Here is an 11,483-nt window from a genome sequence, read left to right as displayed (position 1 = left end):
GACATGTCCCCTCGTGACACTGTCACATGAGTTGGGACATGTCCATCATTTTTAAATACACTTATATTAAATTTTAAAAAACCTACATGAAACCTCATCCTGCCCGTGGATGAGGTTTCATGCTTTTCCCAATGCCCACCATGGCTCCCAGCCTGCAGGATTGAAAAGAAATTGAGTGAAGTAAATTATTTAATAATTTGGTTTTGGTACCAGGAGAATAGGCGAACTCCAGTCCAACTACACTTAATTATATCATTTTGAAACATGAAGTCAATTTGTTTCTGTACTTGTGATAACTTTGCCAGATTTAATCTGTAAGGATTTTGCCTTACTGAAAATGCAACTTCTACAGACACACACCATGTTTAGCTAAATCTGTCCTTCCCAACTTATTTCCACAAATAGCTTTGTGTGGCTGTAATGGCTTTTCCAAATCACTTTGACGCTTGTCTGGAAGGTAACTCAATATTACATTTAAATTTCCAATTCTCCCTCATTATCCGATTTTATTAGAGGAAAATCAATTTCCAAATCCTGCATTTCAACTTTTTTCTCCTTATCTACTGTCACTAACACCTCCTTTTGGTCATGTTCCCTGTCAAAGTACTTAAAAGCATATTTACATGACACACCCTCTGCTTCTTTCTTCTATCTGAAGTATTTATTAAATAATTTACTTCACTCAATTTCTTATCAATCCTGCAAGGCCCACTAAACCTTGCCTTTAATGAATCACCCAGTACTAATAACAGAACTAGCACTTTCTCCCCAGCCAAAAAATTCTGAGCTGTAGCTTTCCTCCCCACCTTCATTTTCATCACTTGCTGTGATATCTTTAAATGTTCCCTAGCCAACTCACATGCCCTGTTTATTCTCCCTCTGAAGTTTGAGATGTAATCCAGGAAAGCAGTTTCTGAATGTTGACCCACCAATTTCTCATAAATTAATTTCAGTGGTCCCCTTACCTCATGACCATAGACTAGCATGAAAGGACTAAAACCAATCAATGCATTAGGAGTGTCCCTAATAGCAAATAACAGGAATGGAGTTCCTCTATTCAATCCTGTGGATAATCCTGGCTGTAGACTCTCATCATAGTTTTTAGAATTTGATGCTATCTTTCCAAAGCCCCTTGTGACTCAGGATGATAAGCTGTTGATTGTTTTACCCCAAACTGTTCATTACTTCCTTAAACAGCTGTGGCATAAAACTTGAACCCTAATCTGATTGTATTTCCTTAGGTAAACCATATCTTGTAAAATATTTAGTTAACTCTTCCATAACCTTCTTTGTTGTAATGTTTCTCAAAGGTATTCCTTCAGGAAATCTATTAGACACATCCATTATTGTCAGTCAGTACTGATTTCCACTTTTAGTCTTAGGGAGGGGTCCTACACAATCAATCATGACCCTTGTAAAAGGCTCTTCAAATGTTAGAATTGGAATTAAAGGTTCCAGCTTAATCACTGCTTGTAGTTTCCAGACATGTGTGACATGTTCTACAGAATTTGACTACATCCCTAAGCAATTCAGGCCAGCAAAAATGTTTCTGTATCTTTGCCTGTGTCTTTCTAATTCCTAAATGTCCCCCTGTTGGAACTTCAGGAGCTATCCTCCGAATCTCATTTCTATACCCAAATGGGATAACAATCTGATGTACCTCCCTCCAGTCTTCATTTGCTGAAACATTATACGGCCTCCATTTTCTCATTAAAATATTACCCTTAAGGTAATAACATTCTGGAATACATTTTGTCTCTGTTTCTGAGTAAGCTGTCTGAGATAAATGTTGAAATTGCAAATCATTTTTCTGTAACTCCACGAACTCTTTAGTTAAACACTTCAGCTGAATTGGACTCAGCTCTGTCTTCCTGAACAATGTTATCAAACACAGTCAGTTAATTGGATTTCAACACCTCCTTCCTGACTTTGAACTGCCTGCCCTTCCTGTTTTTCTTGTTTCAACCTATGAGCCTGTGATCTCATTGACACACAATCTGGAAACAATCCAGGATGCTCTCTCTGTAGCACTTTTGTTGAAGACACCTCTACAGGCTGCTCAACTACCATAGGCATCACCCACATCTGTGATCCAGCTATATCATTACCCAGAATAAATTGAACCCCTGCAACGGGTAATTTTTCCACCATCCCAACAGTTACCACCAGTTTTCCACTTGCGCTTTAAATTTACCTTCCATAATGGAATAGGTTTAGCATCTCTATGAATCTCACTAATCTCACCTGTTCCTGCAATACTCCCTCTGAACAACAAATGTCACTATCCCACAACATTAAGGATTGACTAGCCCCTGTGTCTTTTAAAATTTTAACATCTTTACTACCCTGAACGCATGGAAAGATTTTCCCTTCACACACAAAATTTCTGAACATTTCTGCAACCTGCTCCTCCGAATTCTCTTGGGTAAATCGTGAACAAATTCACACTTCTTTACCTATCACTGATTCTTCCTGTTTTACCTGTACACAAACCACTGGCTTTTCCTGTGTCTGAACCTCAGAACCCACAGTACTTATAATTCCAGAACTTTTCTGCCTCCCTGTAATTCCAACAGGTTTTCCCTGCAATTTCCAGCACACCGACTTCATGTGTCCAAATTTATTACAATGAAAACATCTCATTTTTTGAATGTCACTTCTACCCTCACACCTTCCTTTTTATTCTGAGAAAACACTTCCTGGGAATTTCCAGCTACTCCTCCTCTTCCCCGATTACCCACCTTCCTTTCACCTTCTCACTTTCTATCATTTTTCAATTTGAAAGGGCGATGAAAGAAAGGTTAATCTCTATTAACTAACTCATATCATCGGCTATCTCTACTGCTCGTCTTATTGTTTGTACCCCCGTTCCTCCACATGAGTTCTCACCACTGAAGGATTTGAATCTTTAAATTCTTCCAAAAGAATTAGTTCTCTGAGAACTGCATGTAGAGTCATAGAGGTCTACGGCACAGAAAAAGGCCCTTCGGCCCATCGAGTCTGCGCTGGTCAAACAACTTCCTAACTATTCTAATCCCATTTCCCAGCACTAGGCCCATAGCCCTGTACGCCATGGCATCACGTGCACATCCAAATATATCTTAAATGTTATGAGGGCTTCTGCCTCTATCACTCTTTCAGGCAGTGAGTTCCAGAGTCCCACCACCCTCTGGGTGAAAAAATTCTTCCTCACATCCCCTCTAAACCTCCAGCCCCTTACCTAAAATCTATGCCCCATGGTTATTGATCCCTCCACCAAGGAGAAAAGTTCCTTCCTGTCTACCCTATCCATGCCCCTCATAATTTTATACACCTCAGTCATGTCCCCTCTCAATCTCCTCTGCTCCAGGGAAAATAACCCCAGTCTATCCAATCTCTCCTCATAACTAAAACTCTCCAGCCCAGGCAACATCCTGGTAAATCTCCTCTGCACCCTCTCTAGTGCAATCACATCCTTCCTATAATGCTGATTCCAGAACTGCACGCAATACTCTAGCTGTGGCCTAACCAGCATTTTATCCAGTTCCAGCATAACCTCCCTGCTCTTATATGCCTCGGCTAATCAAGGCAAGTACCCCGTATGCCTTCTTAACCACCTTATCTACCTGCCCCGCTACCTTAAGGGACCAGTGGACTTGCACACCAAGGTCCCTGTGATCCTTGGTATTTCCCAGGGTCCTACCATTCATCATGTACTCTTGTGCCTTGTCTGTCCTGCCCAAGTGCGTCACCTCACACTTATCCAGGTTAAATTCCATTTGCCACTGATCAGCCCATCTGACCAGCCCACCTATATCCTCCTGTATTAAGGCTATCCTCACTATTTACCACCCCACCAATTTTCGTATCATCCGCGATCTTACTGATCAACCCTATTACATTCAAGTCTAAATCATTTATATATACCACAAACAGCAAGGGACCCAACCCCGATCCCTGTGGAACCCCATTGGACACGCATCCAGTCACAAAAACACCTCTCGACCATAAGCCTCTGCTTCCTGCCACTCAGCCAATTCTAGATCCAATTTGCCAAATTGCCTTGGATCCCATGAGCTCTTACCTTCGTTATCAGTCTCCCATGCAGGACCTTATTAAAAGCCTTGCTGAAGTCCAAGTAGACTATGTCAAATGCATTGCCCTCATCTACACACCTGGTCACCTCTTCAAAAAATTCAATCAAATTGGTCAGACATGACCCCCCCCCCCTTAACAAAACCATGCTGACTGTCCTTGATTAATCCCTGCCTCTCGAAGTGTAGATTAATTCTGTCCCTTGGAATTGCTTCCGATAGTTCCCCCACCACTAAGGTTAGACTGACTGGCCTGTAGTTCCCTGGTTTATCCCTTCCTCCCTTCTTGAATAACTACCACATTGGCTGTCCTCCAGTCCTCTGGCACCTCTCCTGTGGCCAGAGAGGTATTGAAAATTATTGCCAGCGCCCCTGCTATCCCCTCCCTTGCCTCACTCAACAGCCTGCGATACATTTCATCTGGGCCTGTAGATTTATCTGCTTTTAAGCCTGCCAGACCACTTAGAACCTCCTCCCTTTCTATGTTAATTTTTAAAATTATATCACAGTCCTTCTGCCTGATTGCCCATACCCACATCACCCCTCTCACTTGTGAACACCGACACAAAGTATTCATTTAGAACCCTACCTAAGTCTTCCAGCTCCACACACAAATTACCACTATGGCCCTTAATGGGCCTTTCTCTTTCCCTAATTATCCTCTTATTCTTAATGTACTTGTAAAATAACGTTGGATTTTCCTTTATTTTACCTGCCAATGTTTTTTCATGACCCCTTTTTGTGCTCCTAATTTGCTTTTTAAGTTCCCCCTTACATATTCTATACTCCTCTAGGGCTTCCGCTGTTTTGGGCCCTCGGTATTTGTCATAAGCCTCCCCTTTTCTCTTTATCCAATCCTGTATATCCCTCGACATCCAGGGTTCCCAGGATTTGTTGGTCCCACCCTTTGTCTTTACTGGAATATGTTGGCCCTGTACTCTCCCTATTTCCTTCTTGAATGAGTCCCACTGCTCTGACACAGATTTACCTAAAAGTAGCTGCTCCCAGTCCACTCTGGCCAAATCATATCTGAGCTTATTAAAATCAGCCTTCCCCCAATTTAGAACTCTGATATGTGGCCCATCCTTGTCCTTTTCCATAACAACCTTGAATCTAATGGAGTTATGATCACTATCTGCTGATACCACTGATACCTCTACCACTTGCCTGGCTTCATTCCCTAAAATTAAGTGCAGGACCACCCCCTCTCTTGTAGGACCTTCTACGTACTGACTTAAAAAGCTCTCCTGGATGCATTTTAAGAAGTCTGCTCCCTCTAAACCTGTCACACTATGACTAACCCAGCTAATGTTGTCTCTATTTTTAATGTCCGTATCCACCGGTCAAAATTACTTTGTTTTACTCTTTCAAACTCAATATAAGTTTGCCCAGGCTGCTTTCTCATATTCCTAAATTTCTGCCTGTATGCTTCAGGAACCAACTCATATGCACTCAAAATAGCCTTTTTTCCCACACCGTAGTTCACTGGCACCTCTTCAGACAATGAAGCATATACCTCATGCGCTCTACCCACCAACCGGAATTGGAACAACAATGTCCAGATTTAATGTGGCCATTTCATCTGTTTTGCTATTTTTTCAAATTAAGTAAAGAATGTTTCAACATCTTTTTCCTCAAGAGCTTGCACAAATGTAAAGGTTTTTTCATCATCAGAACTTTCCTCAGAATCCAAGGTCTCTTTTTTAACTTCCATGCCTTTTAAACTAGTATGCCTTTTCCCTTCCCTTCTCCCTTTCCCTTTCCACTCTTTCTTTATCCTTTTCTCTTGCCTGAAATTGCAGTTCCAGCTTCCTTTCTTTCTCCTGCCTTTCAGCTTGCTCCCTTTGAAACACCCTTTCTTTTTCTATTGCCTCTAGCTCATGTTTTTTCCTTTCTTTTGCTTATTCTTTATTTCTAACTGAAGTCTCACCACCTCCAGCTGCGATTCACTAGTGTCAGGTATCACTTCCGACTTTAAATGCTGTGCTATACCTTCAATTATATCTGCTTTCTTAGCCCCTGCAGGTAACCCCAATTGTAATTTATCCACTAATCCCAGTAACTTAACTTTAGTTACCTTTGTAAACCAGCCAAAGTTATAACTTCAACTCTCAAACAAGTCTGTGCAGCTGCCAAAGTCATGTTGCAGTTTCACCACGAGAAAAAACCTCACCCCAACTCCTGAATTCAAAATTCTTCTCGTACTCATAACCTTAAGATTCACCAAGTCCAACCCAATCGAGGAATTTCAATTATATCCTACAAAGAGCCCCCAACTCTGTTATGACACAGCCAATGGTAAATGTTGAGCCGTTCAAATCCCAGAGGGAAACTTGAAACAACTGTCACAACTCATTTTCAATTTGTATAAATTTCGAGGTGCGTGTCTTGAATTCAGTAACAATTAGACCAGGTTTTTATAAAACTAGATTAAACATTTATTAATAAGAGGAATGATTTTAAATGCAAACATAGGTCTACAAATTACTACTATGATAACTTCTAAATCCTCTAATCAATCTAACTCCCGGCTACACTTCCATTAAGGCAACAGTAAGACACACAGATTTTGAAAAACTCAGGCAAAGAAACATGATACCCTAAACAGGTGACTTTCCAAGTGTGTTTTCTTAACTTCAGTCCTTTGAAGACAACAACTTGAGGCATAGATGCTGAAGGCTTTTTCACACACTTGTAAGATCTTAAAAATGCCTTCCCTTACAGAAAACCCTTGCTTCTTCTTTATACATATTTTCCTCTTTGAATGCAAATACCCATTGTTTCACTATGTCTTTGGACTTTATCTCCTTGATAATAAAACCCTCTCAGAGCATTAAGTTTTACTAGCAATCTTTGGGAAAAATAAACACGTGTTTCTAAACTTCACCAGGCTAGGTGACACATTTTACCCCTCCTTCGAAGACAATCTGGCCTGGTTTATTTAAAAATGCAAATGTTTGACGCCCATGTTTATAAACTTCCCCATGTTTACCTAATTAACATTTCAAACTTAACCTCTCTTCTTAATTCAAAGCAGCCAGACTAAATGCCTCTAATTCAATTAAATCTTACACACACACACTGACACACATAGACACAAAACAAAAACAGAATTACCTGGAAAAACTCAGCAGGTCGGGCAACATCGGTGGAGAAGAAAAGAGTTGATGTTTCGAGTCCTCATGACCCTTCAACAGAACTGTTCTGTTCTGTTGAAGGGTCATGAGGACTTGAAACATCAACTCTTTTCTTCTCCACCGATGTTGCCAGACCTGCTGAGTTTTTCCAGGTATTTCTGTTTTTATTTTGGATTTCCAGCATCCGCAGTTTTTTGTTTTTAACACATAGACACATCCGACTATTACTCTATTTTACAATAAATTCCAATAGCATCATGAGAATTATTATATCTTCTTGACGGATAGAAATGAGGTGTTAAGTGTTATGTTGCAGTTTTCATTGCTCTACTGTTCTATTTTCACCAGGCGCCGAAGATAAAGGTTAGACCCATGGTCTCACTAGTTGCTTGCAATACTGTTGGATTAACTAATACGCAGGACAGTGGAAAAAGGCCTACAAATCCACAAACAGAAACAGAAAATGCAACGTATCAATGTAGTGTTTACTGTGTGGCATGGAATGGGACAACTTACAATGGAAGCAATCAGGACAATGGGATAACTAAAATAAAAACAAAAAAACTGCGGATGCTGGAAATCCAAAACAAAAACAGAATTACCTGGAAAAACTCAGCAGGTCTGGCAGCATCGGCGGAGAAGAAAAGAGTTGATGTTTCGAGTCCTCATGACCCTTCGACAGAACTTGAGTGAGTCCAAGAAAGAGTTGAAATATAAGCTGGTTTAAGGTGTGTTTGGTGGGGGGGGGGGGGGGGGGGGGGGGGGGGGGGGGGGGAGAGAGAGAGAGAGAGAAGTGTGACATCTTTTGATGATTTGCTTCTATCACTGCTTGTTTGTCCCTACAACCACACCAACCCCCTCCACTTCTCTCTCTCTCTCTCCCCCCCTCCCCCACACACCTTAAACCAGTTTATATTTCAACTCTTTCTTGGACTCACTCAAGTTCTGTCGAAGGGTCATGAGGACTCGAAACATCAACTCTTTTCTTCTCCGCCAATGGGATAACTAGATGACTTTCAAAGGAAAAAACTGACATCAGTTTAGTGAGCCAAGTGGCTCTGTTCAAAGATGCCACATTTTGTGATTCTATTTGTAATTTCTTCCCTTTCCCTTTAAAAAGAATGCACTGACTAATCCAGCATTCTGTTGTAGTTTCTTATTCTCCCAGCAGGTGGCACATGAAATATGCTGGAAAATGAGGGAGTTATTTGAGATAATGCCCATTGCAGAATCCCAACCTAATTGTTTTTCCCTATAATATCTACAAGATTGCAAAATGCTTAATTTTTAAAGCACATTTAGCGTTGAAATCCCCAATTTCAAATTTATGCAAATCGAAGATCTAGTGTCTCCTATCAAGTTGAACAATTAATCTTGTGTGATTGCTACGTTAGTGGGAGGAGAGTCCAATCATGGCTCATACATCAAATCGGGAGCCAGGTGAGGCAGATGGATGAGTTGCTTTGTTTGCCAGTCATTTGGTAGTCACCTCAAATTCATTCAAACTACCTAGCAAATGTGACCTATAGGTGGCTGTGTCTTCCCAAATGTCCAGGTTAATATCAGATTTCAACAACAACCTGTATTTAGCACTTTTTAATAAAACACCCCAATGTGCTTCACAGGAATGTTAAAACAAAATATGACACAGCTATATTAGAAGCTATTAGGTCACATGGCCAAAAGTTTGATCAAAGATGTTTTAAGAAGTGTCTTAAAGGAGGAAAATAAGGTGGTGAGATGTAGGGAAGGAATTTCAAGGTGGCCTTTCCTGATAATTTATAACATTTCAATCTGTCCAGCTGTTATATCCAGACTGTAGCTTTGTACAAGACAGATTTTGGAAATTCTGTAATGGGTCCTGATCTGCACAATGGGATCTCGGTTCTATTAATATTGCAAGGATAGGGGGCATCCTATTTTGCCTTTTGATGCCATCAATTTGTTGTAGGCAGCCCAAGTGTAAAGGTCGCCTTGTTTGATGTGACACATTAGCAGACACACAACACTGATCTATTTGGTAGGGCGACAAGGACAACAGCCTGGTACACTCAATTTGTTGGCAGTCTAGTTCCTCTTTCTTGCCCGTGTCTCCATTTGAGCTTGGCATCAGTGGAATATTTGGTGAAAATTTACTGTAGCAGCACATCTAATGGTGTCTGCCATTAGATAGAGTTGCCCCTTACCCTTCAGCTCAAATAATTCTGCCTAAAATGTTGCTTGAAACATAAACTGATATTAGTGCAGTGAGACAAATGGGGCATCTGGGACTAAAATGAACAGAGCAACCAACAGGATATCTCCTTAATCAGTGAGATTGAAGGATTGGAAAGTGAACAACAGAAGGACTGAGAAACAAAGTAAATTAAGGAGGGGGTTGGGTTTTAATGTCAAATGAGGTACAGAAAGAGAGGGAAAAATAATTGGATTAAGAAAGGGGGAAAAAGATCATGAAGAAGTAAGAAAAGTAAATATAACATTTGATTTTTTTTTTAAAACTCCCAAAAAATTCAAAACTGGAAGAATTCAAATTCAGCGTTGTAATAATTAAGTTTTAGTGCCAGAGAAGTTGCTTGACAGTTATTACCAATTAAATACATCTTTAAAAATGTATTTACATAACTAGAACTGAATATGCAGTGGGTTTAACTTAATTACTAGAACTGAATAGGCAGTGGGTTTAACTTAATTACTAGAACTGAATATGCAGTGGATTTAACTAATTACTAGAACTGAATATGCAGAGGGTTTAACTAATTAGTAGAACTGAATATGCAGTGGGTTTAATTTAATTACTAGAACTGAATATGCAGTGGGTTTAACTTAATTGCTAGAGCTGAATATGCAGTGGATTTAACTAATTACTAGAACTGAATATGCAGAGGGTTTAACTAATTACTAGAACTGAATATGCAGTGGCTTTAACTTAATTACTAGAACTGAATATGCAGTGGGTTTAACTTAATTACTAGAACTGAATATGCAGAGAGTTTAACTTAATTACTAGAACTGAATATGCAGTGGGTTTAACTTAATTACTAGAACTGAATATGCAGTGGGTTTAACTTAATTACTAGAACTGAATATGTAGAGGGTTTAACTTAATTACTAGAACTGAATATGCAGTGGGTTTAACTTAATTACTAGAACTGAATATGCAGTGGGTTTAGGTAGTATCTATGTGCAAATTCAGCAACTTCAGGATATTCAATGTGTGTCAATGTGAGGTAGCCTGTGAAATTCCATTCTTGTCAATTTTGGAGTGATACAATGCAGGCAGCAACTTTTGAATAGTCGCATTTAGCTGCGCAGGTGATCCTTGCCTGCACTTGCTGTATAATCTAGGCATAAATAATGGTGAACTCCAGTATCAGTAAACTGCATAAGATAAAAGTAAAATACTGCAGATACTGGAAATCTGAAATAAAAATAGGAAATGCTGGAAATACTCAACAGGTCTGGCAGCATCTGTGGAGAGAGAAACAGAGTTAACATTTCAGGACCAATATGACTCTCCTTCCAAAGGGAGGGGTGAATAGGGAAGGTTGGGGGAATGTCTTAGAGGGTGGGGTTGGTGGGGTCAATGGTGGGGGTCTGGGGGAGAACTCGGGGTACTGGTGATAGGAGGGAACAATCACAGTCAGAGGGGGGAGTGGGATGCAGTAGGGTGACAGGTCCAGAGTGAGAGTCTAGTAGGTGAAGGTCTCATTGGGTGGGTCACTCGAGGGTACATGACAGGTGGCCTGGATGATGGGAGAGGGCAGGATTAGGGTGGGTATGGGGAAAGTAACGGGTCTTGCTCTGAGGGGAGGAAAGGCATGTGGAGGTGGATTGTGGTAGGGTCCATGGTAACGGGGAGGTTTAAGGATGACAGGATTGGTGATATTGGGTGTGTTTATGGTGATGGGGGGAATGTTGGTGGGTGACAGGGAGGGTAGAAAGTGGTGGTGAGTTTAAAAGGTGACATGTGCCATTTTCCCAAACAGTCTTTGCCCACACCGTTAGTCAGTGAGATCCCACAAGGTGGGCCGAGGGTCTCTTCGGGTGGGTGGAGTTCAAGGTCAGCAAAAGTGGCCAATTAAAGGGACACCCTAACAATTATGAGATAACTGGATGTCAAAGATGCTCACTTGTGTTCTCCTCTAGGGTAAAGGCCGCATTGCAGCAGGTTTGTTCCCGACTCATGGGTCTAATAACATTGAGATCCCAGTGTGGTGTGGAGCTGCCGTTCATTCTGTGGCATTTGCCATCAGCTGCAGTCAGAGGCAGGGAT

Source organism: Carcharodon carcharias, chromosome 14, assembly GCF_017639515.1.
Source record: "Carcharodon carcharias isolate sCarCar2 chromosome 14, sCarCar2.pri, whole genome shotgun sequence".
Taxonomy (NCBI): Eukaryota; Metazoa; Chordata; class Chondrichthyes; order Lamniformes; family Lamnidae; genus Carcharodon; species Carcharodon carcharias.
This window is presented reverse-complemented; position numbering follows the sequence as displayed.